This window comes from Melospiza melodia, chromosome 3 (assembly GCF_035770615.1).
Source record: "Melospiza melodia melodia isolate bMelMel2 chromosome 3, bMelMel2.pri, whole genome shotgun sequence".
Lineage (NCBI taxonomy): Eukaryota > Metazoa > Chordata > Aves > Passeriformes > Passerellidae > Melospiza > Melospiza melodia.
In genome coordinates, this window is record NC_086196.1 from 35,122,730 (window position 1) to 35,144,384 (window position 21,655).

General features: G+C 40.0%; 1 protein-coding gene across 2 annotated transcripts in view; it reads left to right on the top strand.

The window, feature by feature from the left end:
- The first annotated feature begins 436 nt into the window (after positions 1–436).
- PLEKHG1 (pleckstrin homology and RhoGEF domain containing G1) overlaps positions 437–21,655 on the top strand; it is a 124,788-nt gene continuing 103,569 nt past the window's right edge. For both annotated transcript variants that reach the window (XM_063151273.1, XM_063151272.1), the window contains exons 1-2: positions 437–574; positions 12,380–12,448. The gene's annotated coding sequence lies outside the window, so the exon portion shown is untranslated. The remainder of the gene's footprint in view (positions 575–12,379; positions 12,449–21,655) is intronic.

Genomic DNA, 21,655 nt, shown 5'->3' on the forward strand with positions numbered 1-21,655 from the left:
GCAGGAGAGCCCAGCGCTTTTCCCTCCGTGAAAACAGTAGCGGATTTTTAATTTTTTTTTTTTTTTTTTTTTCTTTCCATCCCCCATTCCCTTTTCCTCCCTTCTTCTTGCCGGGGCTGTAATCCGACTGCTCTCTTTGGCTCCATTCCAGAGACAAATCCGAGTGTTTAATCCCCGTTTCCCCCTTTCCCAGCCTCGGGGGCTGGGGGGTGGCGGAGCAGGGAGGGGAAGGAGAGCCGAGCAAGCCCCAGCCCCGAGCCGGGCCAGGCCTCCCCGGGGAGGGGCTGAGGCAGCGGCTGGGCTGCGGGAGCTGCATGGAGGAGGGGAGGTGCACAGACTCCTCTGCCCGGCCGGCAGGAGGAGGAGGAGGAGGAGGAAGTTTGGCGATTAAGCGGCTGCCCGGAGCTGCAGCGCACGGAGTGAGCCGGGGCGCGGCCGCGGGCGCTGCGGGGCGGACAGCCGGCAGCCGCTGCACGGGCTGCGGAGCGGGGTGAGCTCCCGCACTCCACCCGCACCCCCGCGCCTGCATTTCCAGCGGGAGGAGGAGCGCTGGAAAGACGGCGAGAGGCTGCCGGTGAGCGCCGCCGGGGGCTTTGTTCGGTGGGGCGCGCCGGGGAGGGGGCGGCGGCTCCCGGAGCGGCTCCCGGAGCGGGGCGGGCCGGTGGGACGGGAGGCACCCGGTGTCCCGCAGCCCCCGAGACCGCGGCGGGGGCTCGGCCGCGCAGCGCGTTGGGTGAGCGCAGCCTTTGTGCGCTCCCGCCGCAGGCACCGTGCGCCCGGCTCCCAGCGCGGCCGCCGCGCCGCTTTGTGCCCCGCCGGGGCAGCCCGGCCGAGCTGCACCGGCTCAGCCCGAGCCTGGCGGCGTCAGCGACTGTCAGCGGCGAGGGAGAAGGTACTTCTTTTAAAATACGATAAAATTCCATAGGGCCTCAGGTTCTGTGGGGATGCTTTAACCAACCCCCAAAACCCATCCTCTATTTAAAAAAATGTTTTAAAGTTAATGGGATTGTGATAAGTATGGCCTAAAGAGGTTTAAAAATATGATTGATCTATTGTTAAGTAGCAGGAGCTTTGATTCTGTGGCGAGGCAGTGGGGCAGAGCTGCCCTATAGGGTCCTGGATGCATTTCCCCATATCCTGCGCTCATCTTTTCCTTGCTTTGCGGGTCGTGTGTACCAGTCCCTGTTGCTGGAAGAGAAGCCCTTCAGATCTCATCCTTCAGTGACAGACCTGAGGCACTCGTTTCCTTCTTTCTTCACAAGCCACACTGCTCCAAGTATGAGAGAAAAGGACCCGAAACAAACTTAGATGAACGTTCAGCTGGTTTCCAATACGGTCTCTTTCTAGTTGGCTTTTTTTCCTCTTTTGATTATTAATTGGCAGGCACAGAAAGAGCTGTGGCCTTGCTTTTTTCTTTTAATGCTTACTGGTACTTCAGCAGTTTAGTAACCCTGCCTAGAGAACCTGATGACTTATAGGTGTGTTTTGAAAGCTGTGTAATAAGAGCCTACTAATAGTCATCTTTTGCTACTGTTTCATTCTTGGAGGGAGCAGTCTTTGCTGCTGGAGAGCTGCGGTTCGAATTTCCACAAGCGTTTGTTGCCCATGCCTCTAGCTAAATTTATAAAGGAATCCTGTTAGCTTGTGTGAAGCTAAATCTGGATGTAGCAACTCCTGGCTGCACAATTCACTGTGGTTGGCAAGGCACAATGTATAGCTTCCTTGAGATTTATTTTTAGGGTTTTTCCCCCCTGGTGTGTGTAGGGCACGTAGTTGTCATAACTTTGGGAACTCTTCACCAATGTGTGTGTGGGTGCTTTGGGATGAAAACATAAGAGTTTTGCTAAGGTTAGGAAATGTATTAATAGAGTGCTTGTCTCGAAAATATGAGAAGGCAGTTTGAGATTGGCCTCTTAATGAATATTGGTATTGTTCTCAGGTCCATGCAGATGCTTAGCTATTAAACTTGGACTCCACTTCTGCTCTGCGTTTTCAGTTGGCAGACTAGAAATAGTGCAGAACACTCTGATAAAAAGTTCAGTTTTAAATGTGTTCATTTACGGGAATGCTGGCTGTTTCTCACAGATCTGGAGAGCCCTAAGCCAACAATGTGGATCTGTGGCCACACAACTTAGTGCGTCTCTGCAGAGGCATGTTATGATTCTAACACTAGGTGTTAAGGTGTCATTTTTCTTGCTGTTTTACTTTTGATTTTCCAAAAAACAAAAAGAGAAAGGAAAAACAAATAGGTTTGTAGCCTAATCAGTTTGTAATTTATAGTCTTACTTGATAACATCTTGCAAAGACAGCATTGACTTGATTTTTAAGTGGAAATCTTCAAGTAGTGAACCTAGTTTGTTGGCAGCTCTCATCATTTCAGGACATCTGCTAATGTGTTCTTCCTTGGGCAGGATGTGAGACTGCAGATTAACTGTCTAGAGGCATACTTTGAGACTAAAGTGTTTGATTGTGAGGCCATGGAAAAAGGTAGAAAGGGTTTGGAACTAAGTGAACGCTTGGTACCTTCCTGTGTGGAAGTGGGCTGTTTTTGTCTAGGTTTTTTATGGGGTCGTGTTTTGGGTTTCTTTGTAGTTTTGTTTTGTTATTTTATTTAAAACCTTTGTTGTTCCCTAGAAGGGAAGTGAGAATACCTACTTACTTTCCTAATAAGTGGCACGTAGTGAGCTTGGGTACTTTTTGCTAATGTTATTTGTGTAGGTTGGTTTGTTTGAACCTTTCACTGACACAGTCTTTCATGTGGCACCGGTGATAGTATTTCTGTGAAGTCATTTGGAGCAGTATGCATGTTTGAAAGCTGCCTTGTGTGCATTTATTTGGATTGGGCTGTTGTATACCTGTTGTCCTCTGCCTTTCATATGCTTGTGATTTCTTGGCTCCCGTTCAGGAAAGGCTTTTTAAAGCCCTGCTAACCAGATAGGGCTGTAGCAACTGACAGAGGCATTTACTTGAAGTAGTGCTTTATTGTCTTTGAATGCAAACTCAGCAATGCAGAGCTGGTCTGTTTCTCTAACCATAGAACACTAACAGAACTGTAATTTGACATTGGCTTCTGCCATTTTATCTTGCTTTCTGGTAGCATCACCTATACAACTTTTAGGCTCTGGTGAATACTTTTGATATCAACCCAGAAATGGGGAAAATTACAAAATCTGCTGTTACTAATTGTGAAGAGTAGATCCACAGATTAGCCTGAGATACTGCTATTGAAAAAAGTTTATGTACAGAGGTGTCATCTCTAAAATTGTCAATCTCTAAAAAAGACCAATCCTAAACCAAAGCAATTCTTAGGGAAGAATACTACAGAATGGATGGAGCTTTTTTATTTTATCTCTTCATTTTTTAAAGAATTCCAAAATAGCAATATTTTAACAGATACTTAGCACAGTTGTTAAAGTACGCCGGAGACTCATTCAACTGTTGGCTTTTATTTATTTATTTATTCATTTATTCATTTATTCATTTTCTTCATGCTTGGTTGCATCAGTTGCAGTTGCTGGGCACCACTAAGTCTCTACTGGCTAAGCCAGAGCTGCAGCTCTTGGTCTTGGGAGCATGGGGTTGTGAAGAAGAGGGACCACATTTCTGGTTGGCAGCATGGCCCTGTCATGCACCCCAACTCCATAGGGTCAGGAAGTAATGGGAACATCCAAGCTGATGAAGGGAGCCATTTGCAGGCTCCATTTAGAAGTGTTTCTCAGATTGGACATGTATAGAGCTGTGGCAGTTATGAATTAGAACAAAGGAATTAATCTGATGCATCTGATGCTCTTTTGCATTCAGTTGTGTTGAGAAGGAAGGTTGCTGTGTTAAAGAAATTTTTTATTGACATGTTAAATTAATTATGGCTTTAAGTTATTTTGCCATAAATTTCTTAATTGCCTAATATAGTGAACAGATAGATAATATATATCTAGAATATATAATAATAATATATCTAGATGATAATATATCTAGAAGATAGAATAGAAGATAGAATAATAAAGTATGAAAAAATATAAGTTAATAATGTAATGTCTACTGAAGACATTTGGAGAGATGGTGATCCTCTTATAATAAACTGGATTTTTTTCTGGTGGGGACAATGAGGATGTCTTACCAGTACTTACTCTAAATGACATTCTGTTTCTGTAGAGTTAAGAGGGGGAGGTGGGGGAAAAGAATTTTTGCAGCCCTCAGCAAAGTCTGGAGTGACTGAAAGGCTTGCAGAACTGTTGCTGAATGGTTAATTCTGAGAACCTGCATTACTGTCACTGCACATAGAAAGTTGTAGCTAGTAGGACTGTCAATGAGGAAAAAAAAGTGGAAGAAAGTGTTATTCTTGTAAACTTAGAATGCAAAGGATGTGGAGCCTAGATTTCCCCGCCACTTTAGAAAAGCCTCACACACCACAGTGAGTGGTGAAACCACAAAACTGGCCTCGGAACGGGAGTAAAGGAAATGAAGAGTAAAGTCAATCTTAGTGCAGTGGCAACAGTTGCAACTCTAAGTACAGGAGTCTTTTATATATGTGGATGAGAATACAAAAGATGAATGTGAACAGATTTAATAATAACTAAAGGTACCAGTATGGCCTGTTGGTATTCATTAATTAAAAAAAAAGTGTGTGACAAACTATCTTAGTGCTTAAAGTCTCCCAAATCACTTAAGGATATAAACTTTTTATTTTTTTTTTTTTTTAGTTATGGTGTTTGTATCAAATAGGTGAGTCTAGGCTGATTCACCAAAAGCTGAGTTTATATGAACTTGGTCTGAAATAGGCTTAACCATGAACTTGATTACAAATACAGGAAGAGAAAGGGGCCTAGTAAGGGAGGACTGGGGAAGGAAATGGAGGGGAAAACTACTTATACTTATGAAGGAGGCCTGAAAGAAGCAGTTGTCTAAGCCATGCTACAACTCTTAAAACCATTCTCATCTCTTGACTGGGGTGCCTAATGAAGTACCTGCATGTGGGCTTGGTCACTACCTGTGTTTTCACTAATCACAATGCAGAGCATTGCTGGTAAAATACAAAGCAAGGCAACACTGTGAAAATTTATCTGTAAGAGTGACTTCATGCATTTGACTTGATTCTTTTATTCCTTCCTCAACATGAGCTCCACTAGTGCTTCTTCCTAATGTTCTCTGGGACCATGATGATTATGCTAGTGGAGGCTGCATGTGTTTTTTATAAGGGTAATGAACAGGTATAAATTGAGCTGGCAGCAGTTTCCCATGTAAACTTTAAACTGAAGCAGTGCTAATTAACTTTGAATCCTTTAAGTCTTGCTTGCCTGCTCTGAGTTTCAGACTGCAAGTGGTGCCAAACCTCTTCCTGTAAGCATATGTAAGCATACATTCTGTAGAAACTTGCTTGTGAGCCCTGCCCAAATGTTTTAAAACCTAACTTAATGAATGCTAACATTTAAATATTTGAACCTTCATATCCATTCAGTGTTTCAGGATCACGCTCCAAGCATTAATATCTTTCAGCTACTGTTTTCTGCTGATAAGATGCATGCTTCCTTTCCCTGGAAGTACAGAGCAGAGATAAAAAGTGTGTCATGGCTACAGTGATTGAATCACCTGCTCATTTGCTTGCTCACAGCCATTGGAGATAAAACCTTGGGGAGAGGATGGCTGTTTGGGTTGTCGTAAGGAGCGGTATCGGGAACAGCGTAACAGCCGGTTTCTTTTCATGGTCATGGCTGACATCTTCCAGCCCTGTCATCTGGGTGTGGGCTTCAAGGTCGGCCTCTGCCTTTTAATTAGCCCACATAAGGAGTCTCTAGCTCCTAGATTTAGTGCATAGGCTCTAGTGCTTGTACTTTCTCCTGTCCTTCCCTTTGTGTTATGCAAAGTTATCTGTAAACACAGACAAGTTTTCCTCCCTAACCTCCTGTAAACGTTGGTTTGTTAAAGTATTTAGAAAATGTTTACCCTCAAGTACGTCCCCTAAGATTAGATACACTGTCTGCTGCAGCTTCATTGTGATTTCTACATACTGGAATCAATGTGTTGTTTGGGGGTTTTCTTTCTGTGTTTGTTTCTTTTTCAGTATTTGCCTTGCCTGTCCCAGTGAGTCCAGATCCATAGCTGATGTCCCAACATGTTTCAGAAAGGCAGAGACAGAGCAGCTTCCATTCTGCTGCTGCCACTGGTCTGTGGTGCTTCAGTGTAAAGTAACATAGTGCTTTGTGTCCTTGATGTCTGATATGGGGGAAAAATGATAGTTCCTTCTTTGTAAATAATTTCGAAAATAGATGAGATGAAGAACTGCTTATTTGCACGTCAGAAATCTTTATCACTTCAGTATGCACAGAGCTTTCCACTTATTGTTTTAAACTGAAACCAAGTTAATAGCAGAAACTTGGGTTTGGCTTACAAGCAGTATTGGTGCTGCCAAGATGAGCGTGCTTCATACTCAAGTGCTTGTGAAGCTTTCTCACTGTTTAGTTTCCAGTTCCTTCTCCCTATCCTGATAACAGGCCTCGTGAGGTTGCTCAGAGAGCTGTCACACCTCAGTGTCTGTGTGATGGCATCATAGTTCATTTGCTTGTGTCACATCACATTCAGTTGCTTGTGGAAGCACTAATTTCTCTGAAGAATCAGCAGTCAGCCTATTTGAGTGGTAGACAAAGATGTGTTTAACAATAAACCATTACTGAATTTGGAGAGATAGTTTGCCTTCCCTCATACTCTACCAGCATGTGGTTTGTAACATCTTTCTGTCAGTCTCTTCTGGTAATTGTCAGTCTCTCTCATGTTGGATGAATCTGAAGTCATAAATCTCTGATTTGCTTTATCTTGGTCATTCTGTGCTCCTCCTGCCTTGAAAAGGGTTGCTGTCTGTGTCCTGCTGGCAGACAGGACCACTTAGTCCACTCCTCACTGGATACAGCCTCTGGCAATCCTTGCCTTATCAGGTTGGTTGCACTGTGAAGGCTCTTCTGCCTGATGGTATGAGGAGATTGCCTCCATCATCTCTTCCTCCTGAGCTTGAACTCATTCAATCTCCTGAGTTTTCCCAGATTTCTGGAGCAAAGCTGCTGACTTTCTTAAGTCAGTACCATGCATCAGGCACTGTGTAGATAGATGTTTTTTTTGGTAGGCCACTCTAGAATACTGTGATCTGTTATTAAGTGGAAGTAAGTAATTTCTGAGGGCATTAATGACCATTTAATCTCCAAGATTTTTTTCTGGTATCTTGGGACTGCCCAAGACTGACTTGTCATGCTTGTGCTCCTCCATTGCTTTAGATGACATGGGTCCTAAATTCATATTGGAAATGTCTGTGCTAGGAGAGTCGGTGCTAAGCACATTTCTCAGGTGAAAAGGACAAGTTTTCTGCAGACCTTCCCTTCAGGAATTGTTTTCCATTTTCTTAGAGCCTGCCAGAGGGAAGTGCAGACCAGAGCACTAAGAAAACCCCACTTCTAGTGTGAAGGACAGAGTGGTTTGCTAAGGCACAAGCCATGCTGGGCAGATTTTAGAGCTGATCTCCTGGTGCTGACTCATCCTGGTGATCTCAGTTACTGCAGTTTGCACTTTGCCACTTTACCTGCAGCAGCTGTCTCCTTGGCAGTGTGGCCTGTTCCCAACACAGGTGTGCTTCCTCACTTGTGGCTGTGCATGCTGACAGGGTCACTTGTGTTCTTCATCTTAGGCCTAGGCTGTCCTGCTGTGCCAAGCACACTGCAGATCCAAAAGGATCCATGCTGAAGAGGTTCTTTCTGCAACCTTGCAGCAGAGGATCCTGCTGATAAACAACCTTTGCTCTCAAACACAGATTTGGCTCTTGCACTCCTCAGGCCCCTTTAAAGCAGTTTGTTCATCCAAAGCACAGAATAGGTGTGCTTTGGATGACTCAGAATCCAACAAGGTCAAAGCAAGGAGAATAGGTCATTCTTTTTCTGCCCTGTTTTGGTGAAGCATTGGTGTGATTGGGACCTGTAATATGCACAGGTAGGGTATGGAGGAGAAAGGTTTTCTCCCAGACACCACTGCATGCTGTTTGTATAGGATAGGGGCTGCGGCTGCTTTTCAAGGAAGAATTCTGAAAAAAACAAAACCATGATGATCTCATTTGCTCTCTTCAGAAGAAAAGCTGGTCATCAGCCTTTGTTACTGAAGATCTGTTGCTTGTGAGTCTCTTTTCATCTCAAGAGGGGACGGTGCTGACACACATACCTGACAGATGCACCTGCCCACCCTGGCTGTGTGCATCATGCAGCTCCTGGAGCTTCCACAGGGGTCTGGATGCTAGGGCCATCTGGGTGCTTCTTTGTTGGTGCTGTCTCATAGGGAGTCTGCCCACTAAATGTTATGGGTTTTTTCCCTTTTGCTCTTTAAATCAATGTCCGTGTTGCACAAAGAGTTCTTTCACTATTTAACAGAGGATCAGTGATGTCCATCCTCTGATGATTTTAGGAAAATGTACTGGGTTGGTTCCTTTTATTTGTTAATTATAAATATTGAGTCATATCAGGGGGTGATTAGTTCTGGTATCTGGATCACAGTTACTTGTCTATGCCCATACTTGCCCAGTGCTGGCTTCTTTCTGGAGACAGTTTGAGGTCATAGCAGGGATGGTCTGGAGGAGTTCTGGCAAAGACTCACTCAGCTGTTGACCTTGTCATGCAACTCACCTTTGTGCTGTTCACTGTTGTGAATGGGTAGAGTGAAAGAAACTCCTGGAGCACTGCATGAACTTAGTCCATGAAATTAGCTTAATGCGTCTGGGAAAGCTCTCAGCTGATTGCATGTGGAATAAATCCGTTTGCTTGGGATGTGGTGCGTTTTCCGTCTGTTAATGGGTTCTGTCGTGCACTGAGAAGGTGCTACAGCATGTGGCCTTCCTGTAACAGCAAACTGCATTCCTCAGCCAGAAAAGCTGGGCTTTAGGAACTGGCACATAGCTCAGTAAAAGTCATGTCAAATAAATTTTTGCTTTAGTCCTCCTCTCTGGTGATTAAACTTGCACAATGGTTTGCTGTCTAGCACATGTGAACATCTACTAAGGATTTTATTCTGAGCTTTTCTTAGAGGGTCAGTATGTGGAATTGTTCAGCGAGTGTTTGTTTTAAAATGCTACAGTATGCGTTGACACAATTTTATTATGTCCAATGCGCAATAAAATCCAGGTTGTCGGGATGGAGTTGTATGGGTATGAGCTGTGGCTGGGGACTAGGTGAGAGCAGGAATGTCAATGAATGGTATGAATATCTTGATATCCTACTTGAAATGGAAGCAAATTCCCACCTGTAATTTTGTGGAACACAATTACATGTAGTTGAGTGGCTCTGGCTTACTGTAGTCTTTTAGCCTGGCTGAAATGGGATAAGGAAATTATTTAAAAGCAGAGATTTCAAAGCTCAGACCTCATGATTTGAGGGAGCCCGTTAACTAGACTAAAGTGATAATGTTGGCTCTCACCACACTGAGAGAGTCAGTAGAACACAAGGGTTATAAGTCATTTACACTTCTTAGGGAAACTGAGGTAAAGATAATCTCAGTGACTCCTAAGGGATAAAGTAAAGCACCCATCCTCTTACTGAAAATTATTTTGCTTGCCTCCCAGGTATGCTAGAGTATACCTGAAAGGAACACCTCAATTTTACAGCATTTTGAAAGATAGTTTTCAATCTTAGGGGCTTTTAATTTAACATTATAGTGTGAACCCCAAGTTCCAAAGTGTTTTTCACAGGAGAGCCAGACATTATGGTTCAAGTCAGTTTAAATATCTGAATGCAGGTTTCTTTGGTGCTTTTGCTACGCTATTTGCTTGATGCTTTAACCCTATGTATTTTCTAAAAGTGATTAAGAAGTCAAACTTTTTGTTAATAAGTGTTAATAATATATTTCTAGACTAAGACTATTTTAAATCAATTGAACTTTTTAAAAATGAAATGAAAATTGCAGGACAAATGGTATTTGTTAATCGCTTTCTTGAAGGAAACATGCAACATCTTTTCTTCATGGTAGTTTTTCTAGTACAAAAGTGTTCAATTTTCTTACGCTGATGGTTAAGAAATAAACCAATGAATTGATAAAAAAATTTCACAGGATGAAAAATTCATTTTCCTTACAGATTAACTTGTTTTATAGTGTGAGGATAGTAAAATCATTAGAAAACCTTCTTGGAAAAGTTAAAGAAGGCTGATAGAACATTCTGTAGCATCCAAGATCTTGTACTTTAGTCAATTTGGATGTCACTGTCTCAGATCATGCATTAAAAGGTTTTGAAAGGCCATTGTATCTGCTGGGGGTTAGAGAATATCTCAGCTTTTAGCAAATAATTTTACCCTAGAATTAAGAAAGTGTTGTTGATGAAACTACTGTCAAACAAGATAGCCCCAGTAAAAAGTGTAGGCTTCTTTGGGGTTATCTAGATTCCTGATTTTCATTTATTCATATAAAATGTATATTTTATATATATATATATATATATATATATATATATATATATATATATATATATATACACAAATGTGTGTATATTTAAATGGTTATATTGTCAGTCTGTTTTTTTTTTTCCTAGGGTTCTTAAGGAAACTGGGTTCTCAAGCAGTTGAAATTGAGTCCTTTGACTCTGGAGGATTTGAGGCTAGGGAAACTTACATGATAAGTGGAAAGTAGGATGGTAATTGTAGGTCACTTTGCATTTCTGTTTTGCTTAATTTACAATCTGAAGTACAGTCAGGTGGTTGGGCGTTTGAATGTTACAGCTGTTACAGTCTGATCACAGGAACTCTGTGAGACTACTCATGTAGTCTTCTTCAGATTCCTCAAAATGTTAGTGGAGACTGCTCTGTGTCTTCAGTTGTTAAAAGGAAAAAACTAAGTGAAGGAAATAAAATTATTGCTATAGTTGTCACTCAGTGACATCAAAAGAAGAAAATATACTCTTTTAGTCTGTGAAATTGCTAATTTATTGCTATAAAGATAGCATGGAGAAGGCAAATATACTGATATTTTATTAAAAGAAAAATTCAGATGGATTTGTTTTTTGTATTTAAAAATGTGTTCATCTGTAGATGAACATTATGCCCCATTAGCAAGATAAAATTGATGGCATTAATATTGAAGTTAAAAATAGACCAGTATTTTTGAAATAAAAAATTTTGTCTGTTTATGATTTGGGTCAGCTAGACCAAATTAACTTGGACACTTAGCAGGGTCTCTCATTTATTCTGGCATAAGAACAAGCGTTGGGCAGAGCTTCCCAGTCTCAGAAAACTGATGGTGGTGAGAGGCCTCCATAGTGTTCCCAGCCAGCTGAATGCCTGAGGTATTTTGCCATACAGGAAATCAATTGCAGCTGAATGTGCACTGTTTCCATTTCAAGTATATAAACAGGCCTTATGATGGTATAAAAAAAGAAGAAAGATATTAAATAGTTTCTTGAAAGTTCAGAACAGGAATATTTGATGTTCAGTTTCTGTGGATTCTTCAGTGTCACCTTTGGCTCAGTCCATGGCATGAAAATAGCACAGAAGGAGAGGTGAATTAATGTTGGATACTGTAGAAAAGGGAAATGTAAAGCAATGTCTTAGAGAAATGAAAATAATAAAAAAGGTATCCTTGTTCAGTTCCAGTTGATATTCTGCTGAGGCTGGGAGGTGTTACAAGTTTAGTAGAGGGAATGAGCTCTTTCCCTTGTTAAATCAAAAATCCTCCATTTTTTGGCTTCAAAGCAGGCTAATAAATTTTGTAAGAAAAAGCTGCACCGCAATTCTACCTAAATAGCTGGGTTTAGTAGGAGGAACACTATTTTTGTTCAGATATTTATCATGCTTTGTTGACCTTGTGAAAGTACCTAGATTTGGTGAAGGTACCAGGCAGATCACAGTGACCTATATCTCTGATGTGCTTTATAGGCCACTGATGTTGCTTACCAGGGAAGTGAGAGCTCATTTGGATAGAGGTTTCCAAGCATTAAAGATAATTATGTTGAGAATCAGCTCTAACAATTTCCAGAAGGAGTGTGGCCTGGAGCCCTTGGGGTTTAGAGCTTGGGAACCCAGCAGTACTTCCTTGCTTCAGCACAGCCATACAGCACAGCACAGGCAAGCTGTCTGATCCACATTTTTAAAGATATGTAGGTAGGCAGAGGTGGTAAAGGCTCTTAATAGGATTTTCAGAATGACATTAGTGTCTAATTCCTATTCAAAGTCTGACTCCTTAGCTTGTCTGAACTGGATTCAGCCCGTGCTATGTTTTATTCAGCTGCTCTTTCGGACAGAATGGGAGGTGTGCGTACAGCAAGCGTGACTTAGGGGGAATAAACCGAGGTGTGCCTAGACCCCTGCTGGGCTGTGCAGCTGAGCTCCCTTTTATCCTTTCTCTAATTCCATAATTTCCACTCTCCTTTCTGCAGAATGCCAGAGACTCAACAGAGGAGAGGAAAAGTGACTCCATTTTGCCCAACCAAACAGCGACATATTAGGTGAGTACTCTACCAGGTAAATTTTTTTACTATTATTTTTATATTTTTTCTTTAACATTATTTTAAATGTGAGATGATTTTTGGTGTGTCTCTGACTGAGAGGATTACCACTGGTGTACCGTGAATGTGCCTCAGGTTAACCATGAGGCTGCTTAGTGTCCAAACCCACAGTAGGTCACTGTGCTGAACAGCCTGGCATGTGGGTTAGCCAGGAGAGAGGGTGTTCCTCATGCACAATAGTGGGGTTTTATGCCCATTAAATCCAATTTTGGGGGGCACCTAAGCAGTTAGGGGAGGTTAACAGTTCAGTTTTAGCATTTGTTTCTGAAATGGAGGTTTTGCTAAAGATCTGTAGCTGAATTTTTGTTCAGTGTCTTGATTCTCTCCCTTTTGGAAGTGAAAGTGCCAGTTTTATGGAGAAACAATGTACCTATGGGGAGATCCAGGACAACTTTGTTCTCCTGAGATTTCCTATGTTAGTCTGTGTCATTTTAGCTTATTTTCTAGTGATTTAATTTTGTTTATATAATCTCACTGCCTGGCAGTCTTGGAGCATCTAAGAAACTTGGGAACATAGGAAAAAAGCAGGTTTACATGCCATGGAAATGCATCCTGATTGTCATAACTGATTTCACTCATTGACTATCTGAAACAAATCAACATTCCAGAAAACTTCTCAATAGGACTGGAAGGAGACTTTACAGAAAATAGTGTCTCCTTCTCTATTTTCTCTCTCTTATGAGAGCTTTAGGCAAGATCCCTTTTTCCTCCTCTCCAACAAGAAAGATTCCTGGTGCCAACCTAAAGGAGTCTTTTCTTCTCTCTGAAAAAAGCAGACATTCAGTGACTAACAACTCAGTCATTGCTATTTGGAAAAACTTGATGCCATACAGGTAATCTGCTTCACTCCTTGCAGTGCTACTGTTGAAACCAGCATAGCATAGATAAGTATATTTAAAAAAAAAAAAAAGGTGAATTGTGTTAATTGCCTCTCTGGCTTCTGTGGCCTGCAGAGGGAATACTAATATGCTATATTAGACCACTAATTAATAATATTTATTCTTTTACCTTACTGTTAGTGGGGCTTGTAATATAATTTTGTAGTACATATTTATGATCCAATTGTGTTCAAGTGTTTATGAAATTTTAGAAGAATGGCAACTTTATTTTGACTCCAGTGCTTTGAGATTGCATAACTGTAATAAAAAGACACTTGCAGGACTGTGTAGCACTAGATTAAAGCTTACATCTGACAAACATTAGTGAGATCTTACTTTCCTTTGGATCCAAGGGAGAACAGTCTCTGTAAGCAGAAAAATGTTTTGTGGAGACTGCAAGAGGAAAGACCAGAAATTCCTCTTCAGCCTTTTCCAAAAATAGCAAGATTTTAATAAGGTTGCATGTTTTAACATGCATTAGAGAAAAATAATTGTCATGACCTAAATTCAGTACACTAGTTCTCTGTCTTATTTGCTGATAGTTAATTACTAGCATATTTTTTTATCCACAGCATGGAGGGGCTGTACATTCCCATCTTCCACACAGGAAATAATTTTATTTATTTAGCTTGAAGTTTGTGCATATCCAAATGCATGCAAAGTATTTGCCTAGTGACCTTAAAGTGAATTATTTGGACAAACTCTCCCCCTTTCCTGATCTCCAATTAATTTCAAGTGTGCTGCTTGGCCTTGGTTTTGATTTGCAGTGGTTTTATTGTGTTTTCAAGATGAACAAAAAAGCTAACCAGACCAGCAGACTAAAATAACCTCTTTTCTGAAAGCAGAGATAACATGGATTGCTCCTGTGGCCTAAGATGCAGAGGATTTCCTAAGATTCTTTGGGATCCCTGGCAGACAAGCATTCACTGTGAAGTGCTTCAAAAAATTGTTGTGTCAACAAAGCTGGAGTGTGTGGGAATGTATCAGCTAAGGGGATAAGGCATTCAAGGACTGGATGAAGTGCATATTGTAAGGAATTCATTTTGTGGGAAAAAGGAAGAAACAGAAAATACGAGGACTGGTGTTCTGTAAAAATAGGAGCTTAATGGTTTAGGCAGATACAGCTTTGAGGGATGGATGTTGAACCTTGCCAAATAACCACCAGTAATTTTTCCAAATTTGCTTTACGTGTCAGGCTTACATCTGGAACATCTAAGAATATTTTCATTCTGAAAAACTTTTGGGGGTGGTGGGGGGAAAAGCTTTATGAAATTTGTTTCTGTTTTGTTATTATCCATTTGAATTACATAACAATATTGTCTGTTTTTAATTGTTTCAATAAGTTGGTGGTTAGAATATCTTTAGAAGGATTAAAATGGGCTTCAGCATCTATTAAATCATAACATGTTGTAGCAGAGAAGGAAACATTAGATCAATATACTTTATTCTGACAATTCCATGTGACTTTAATATGCAGTGTGTTTATGCTAAAAGTCAATACATTAAAAAAATTCCTTGAACATTTTTGCATCACTGAATGCTTTGTTTAGGTCATGCCTTTAGTGGTGTGAGGGCTTGCAAATCTGTGTGGGGGTGGAGAGGAATGATCCTATGCCCACGTATGAGCTTTTCTGTAAGTTGGGTCTATTTTTGGTATGCAATGAAGCAGAGGTACAGAGTGAAAATAAGGGTTCAGTTGCAATGTGAAGGCCTGTAAAAGCTTTCCTATTGTGGGAAGTGCGTACCAAGCTCTTAGAGCAGTTGCATTAGTGTCCATGGGAATATTTGGAGTTTAATTTAGCATGCTAGATTAGGGCCTAATACCTTAATTAAGGCTCACATTTTCCTGCAAACCCTTTGTGGCTGACTACAGTTGTGGAACAGACATAATATAAAGCCCATCTCTAGGGTTTACTGTTGTTGGCAGTTTTATGAAAGCTGTCATTCTATTTCAGAGTGATGAAGCTGACCAGCAAACGTAGTCTTTAATGGAAGGATTCACAGATCTGACTAGACTTCTTAAAAAATGCTAATCCAAATAATTTATGCCAGTGATGTATTGAAATTCTATGTACCTAGTACATTTAGACTGATGTTTTTATAAAAATTGTGATAACTGTTTTAGAAAAGCCTTTGTTAATTGATAAAATGGCTTTTTCAGATAGAGGCTGCTTAATTCTCCTGTCAGTTCCCATGTTTGGGATTTTCTGCTATGGAAAGCACTAAATGTATTTTCTGAAAAAGTTCAGAAATAATATAATTAGGATTTTTTGGTGTAACTTGTAGGCGAAGTGATTTAATTTTTAAACATTTGTATATAAAAGTATATTAAAGTTGAAGAAAAATTCCTATATATTTTTTAAAAAATCCAAAGAAACCAGCTCACTCACGCCTCTCTGCTCTCCCCCGCCGCGCTTGCTCGGAGCGGTCAGTCCTTTCCCGCTTCCATCCCCTATTGTTGCGGTCAAGTGACCAAGGAGAAGTGTACACTTCCTTTTGTGTCCTGTAGATAGAGCTTCTTAATTGATGCCTGCTGCTTTCTTTCTGGCAGAAAGGAAATGAATGGGCAGTAGTGATTATAGCACATCTGTTGTTTTCTGGCGAGCATCCTGTACAGCAGTGACACTGTCTTGAAGACTCCTTTTTTTCCCCCTTTTTTTTCTTTTATTTTTCTGTTGGCTGGTTTTTTTTGTTGGTTGGTTGTTTTTTTGTCCTGTTCAGGACTAGTTAGTAGAGAGGGTACAGGGACAGGGTTGTTCCTTTATCACAGGTGTAGCTGGAGCAGAAAAACAAATTGCAGACTGGAAGAAAATAACTTGCTTTTCAAACAAGTGTATTTTACACATGCACACACACACAATCTTACAAAATCTTTATGGAGGTGCTATGTATTGGTTGCATGTGAGTCCTGTCTTCGTAGTTGACTGCCTTGTAGATTTAATACTCAAAAATCAAGCTGGAAATGGCTTCCTTTGGGGAAGGGAAGAAATAAGGTAGCGTTCATACCAAGGACTCAAAACCCAAAGCATTCGCACATCTTTCACTACAGTTTCTAAGATGCCATTTCTAGGTCTGTGATACCATAGTCCAGCTCTTGCTTGAGCATCTACTGCTTGATGTGTTGCAGCATAGCTTTCAGAAGTGCTGAGAAAGAAATGGGGGAGCTCTGTAGTGTGCTCCTGCTCTCCCAGAGAGGAGGTTGGACGTATATGGAGCTCCTTACTTGGCTTTACAGATGACAGGGAAAGAGGTTCTGGGGACAGATGAATGTTGAACTATTGGTAAGTGTCTGGCCTGAGAGAAGAATGAGACTTGGTGCTTGGGAAGACAAATGTCTGGAGAAATGATTGAGGAAGGCCAGTAAATCAGCTGGGTGAAGTAGGTTGTGGTAGCAGAGTATACCACCGCTTGTCCCTTCCATCGTACCAGCCATAATTTTTCCACAACTTCTTTTTAATTTCTGTTTTATAAAGATGTGAAAGTGGTATGCACTCTATGCAAACCCTGAGCGTGTGTCTTGGCCATTTTGTTGTCTCTTGCCATGCAAAGTTCTTGAAAAACCATTAATTGAAAGAGCTCTGTGAGTTTTAGTTCTTACTACTTATTTGGTTGTTCTTTGTTCCTTCCTTTTCTTTCATTCTGTTTAATTGCACCATTTCTTGTAAGTAAGGTGCCAGTACTCTGCTTTTGCACAGACTAAACACATTGATACTTGAACTAAAAGAGTTTGTGTTGGGCTTGGATGCAGCTGGTTACCTAAAGTTGGTGAACTGGGTAGTGCTGCCCTCTTCCTTGGGGGTTTCTGGTGGGTACTGGATAAAATTGGGGTTTTCATCAGCCCTTTCTTGTCACTTGCAATCCTGAGAGCTGCTTTGTCCCTGTCCACTTAGGAGAGGATCGTTTAACAAAGGGTATATTGAGATGTACAACTTTCTATCCATACAATGCTGGAAGCTTACAGCCTTTCAAAGGTTTTTCAAATAACACATACACCTGGCCACTAGAAATGGGAAAAGTGAGAGAGTGTTCTGTAGTTGCACACCAACATGGGTGAACACAAAATTTGTGATGCCAGAAGTGAATCATGATGCAGTTAATGTCCCAGGTTAACCTTTAGCCATTCCTTGATCAGAACAGAATTCAGAAGATGAAGAAGCAGGTGACATAAACCCAAATTTAAATTAAAATTTAAATTGGGTGGGGTTTCCTTCTACTGTGGTAAAACTGAGTTTTGTTTCCCCAAAGACTTATCTAAGAGAAATTTAAGCAACTAAGTAATCCTTTTGCTTTCTGAGTGAGATACTCAGAGACCCTGTTCATGCCTCTGAAGTCTTTTAAACATTTAGCCTACCCCCATAGGCTTTCAGAATTATCTTGCATCTCTTGGCAAGCATTATGGTGTAGCTAAATGTTAGTCATGGCAAAAGCCAAGTAATACAGGAAAAAACCCACAGAATCATTTAAAATGTATTTGTTCGAGTTTTTGTGTATCCCATTTTATGGATCTATTAATATATTAAGCTTTATAAAGAATGCATTATTAAGAAACATAATATATTGTTAATGTGAGCTTTTTACAATTCTGAGCACTACATTGATAGATTATTCTGCACCACTTGAATTACTTGTGAGAAACACTTGAATATTTGTGTGACTTAATGTATTCAAATTACTATACACAAGTTTGCTAGGATGGTTTTAATATGGAATCTTGGCTTTGAGAACAGATGTGACTTCTTTTATCGTGAATTTAAGATGCAATACATGATGTAGAGCGTGACTATAGATTGTTTTACAAAATTTTCAAAGACAGCTCTTTGAGTACATATGCATTGATGACTATACACACAAAATCCTATTAAAAATTAAAAATACTTCTTCCATTAAGGCAGATATTCATTAAAGCTTGATACATAGCTCTTCAGTAAAAGAAACTTCAACAAGACCTTCAACCTCTAAAAGAAAGATTAGCTACTGCTTTTATCACTACGGACATTGCTTTGAAGAAACTGAACTTCTGGTTTCCTTCTGAGAGAATTATGTTCTGTCCACTTGACCCTTTGTAAAAGTAAATATTTTTATTAGTTATGTTATGTAGGAATTTGAAAAAATATTTAATAATTGAAAAGCCCCCACCTTTGCATATTTAGCTTCAGTTACAGAAGTGCAATACATCAAATGATCTTATGTTCTTGATTAATGACTTCCTATTGTATTAAAAATTATACCAGTATGGAATTTGATAAGAGACATAACTTTTTCTTTGTTTTCCTTTTAATAAGAAAATATTTCTTTTTCTCCCTTGTTCCCTCCCAGAATTATGTTTGTCAAACCACAGACATTTCAGCCCTCACTCCTTTCGTTCAGCTGTGGCTGTAAACTGCACTTCCAGGGTAAATCCACCTGGATGATATTTGCTTTCCACATGATTTAAATGTGTGAAGTTTTGGCTGTGATCAAACAGAGGTTAAAGTTTATTGGAGATGTAGATTCTAATCCTGTTTTCAAGGTAGAACAGAACAGACTGTAATATCGTAGGTGTTATATTTATTTCTTCTATATAGAAATAGTTTTCTTAGGAAAAATGCCCCCTATGCATCACAGGTTTAAACACAAATGTTACTTGTTTTGTGCTGGTATGAGAGTGAGTGGATATCTTTAAAATACACAATGCAGCCTTTTAACTAAGGAAAAGCATAGGACTTAATGAAGTGTTGCACTCGAGAAATTATTTTACAAGTCAAGCCAGTTAGGAATTTTTCAGCCAAAAATATTTTGTTGGAAAACAACAATTTATTGAAAACAGAACATTTCACACAAGCAGTTTTTGACAAAACTATCAGCAAGAGAAGTTTTTCAGATACAGGATTGTAAGAAAACCTGTTTCAGTTCCATAGAAAAATAACAATGCAACTCAAGCAAATACTATCTCTCTGGAAAGCTCTCTCTGTATTTTTAATTATACTTTCTTTTTGAATTAGAGTCCTTCAGTGATCTCTAACTGTTTTTCACGAGGAACATGGCTATTTTCAAAATTCTACTTTTTATTTTTTCATTAAGTGGGAAAGATGGCTTCCTAGTTGATTCTAGTCTATTGATGTTCATATTTGGAAATTGTTCCTATGGAAAAGAGTCTTCCATTGTTTTAATGCAAACTTGCTGACAAATGGCAGACATGGCCTGACTCAAGTAATGACAAATTATTTCCTCTGTTCTTTTTCATTCCTCATTTGACATGTATCAAAATCTGCTGGTAACTTGTCAGTGAAGTTAAGACTTACTCCAAATTCTTATAAATTTTATTTGTCCCATTTCTTGTTGTTACTGTTATTATGATTGGTCTAAACTGCATTGCTTATGTAATAGGCACTGTAAGTGCCTGTCTCTTTACTGGATATGCCAGGGTTGAGGGTTTATTAATCTTCAGGGTGAAGTAAAGCCTTTCAAAAGACTGTGTATCAGAGTAGACAGCTTTTGATCAAGTGGGTTGCAGGATAATTGAGCAATGCTTGTGCCAAATCTGTCTAGGATCTAAACCAAAAATACAGAGTTTTTGTGTTTATTTTGGGAATAGGTTCGTAGTTGTATGTTTGCCTTGTACTGCAATATTTATGAGAAATGACATTAAAGTGCACTTTAAACAGCACATTATAATATAAAATGTTACTGTGTCTCTGAAGCACATTTGCTAATGCAAGATGTAAAGCTATTAATTTGGTCAGGACAATGAGTTCCTTATGAATTGGGGCTAGCCCATTGAAATGAGTTTGCTCCTGAATTAATGATGATGGAGGGTGGGGAATTTGGAGTAATGACCATCTGCTGGGTTGCTGATGTCCAGCAGGCTTTAAGAGACAGAGTGACGCCTGTGGTAACATGCTTGGGCAAATCTTAATTTCTGTATTGTTACTAAGCATAGAGCAAGGAAAGAAAAGATGGGTGAAACTGTAAAATTTAGGTAATTTTTGCATGAGTGAGAGGACTGTCTTTCAAGGGTTGAAGCTTACTATTATTCTCCATTCTTGAGAGCAGCTTGATTTGATTCCCCCACCAGCCAGGAGAGATGAGAGGCAAAAACCTCAAATGCTTTTTACTCTGGGGACTGGAGGAGCCCCACACAAGTGCTGTTGTGCTTCATCTCCTGTGGCGCAACAGTGCATATGTGATAAACTGAGTGCCCCAGCTCTTCATCCCTGTTGCTGTTCCTTCCATGTACCTAAATGGCTTCCCAAGATGTAGTTTATCTGCCTGAAACTCTAATTCTCATGAAGCTCTTTGACAGCCTTTCAGCACCAAGAGTGGTGTACGTTTCTTGAGATTGTCAAATCGTATTTTGTCTTACCCATACCTTTATGAGACATAAAGATACTTGAGTAAATTCTGTAGTGTAAAAAACTGTATAAATGAGGGAGGCATGAAATTCCCCTGCACAGGTAGTTTCCTTCCCTGCTTTCTTGGATATTAGTCTTCAAGGTGAGTAACATAAGCTGCTGCATGCTTGCTGGAAATGAGATTAGTAGCTGGGGTTTTTTCCTTAAAATGAATGGGCAGTACTGGTACAAAAATGCACGCTTCTTTCTGTATGTGTGGAAAGCATAATGTAAACACACATCTAATTATAAGTAGACATCATACAAATATCTTAATATCTCTATAGTATCATGCTTCCTGCCATTGATCTTTATCACTAAAAGTAAACAAATAAGTTTTCCTTGATGATTCTTATATGTTAATCTAGGATTGCAAGCCTCTACTCACAAAAATGCTGCTCATGGTAGATATCTTGAAGATTACAGTGTCCATGGTGTTCTGATATGTTTGGATGGAATATTTTCAAAGTGTATTTAATACTCTATATGAAGTGTTAGTTTGGATATAGGGTTTTCCCTGCAGTCTACAGTAGTAGGCTCCCACTTGGGAATAGGTGGAGTGCAGCCTTCTTAGGGGAGGCACCAGTATCCCAGAGGAAAAGTGGAATGTAAAACTACCCAGTAATCAGGCACTGGGTGGGCCATCTTCTTCAATTTTGTAGAGCATTCAGTGTTCGTCCTAAGAGATTTCTTTTCCTTCATTGCAGCTAAAAGGTTGATAGTCTTTTTTCATTTGGTGTCTTCTTATAATCTTGCTAAGTGTGCACTCTGATGCATCAGTTAAAATAGATCTTTGATGGAGTTCTTGCTGGATAGAAAAAAGAGCAAAACTGCAGAAAAGAGCAGAACATGTATGTGGTTGAAATGGACTTGATTATCTATTTCCATGTTAATACATG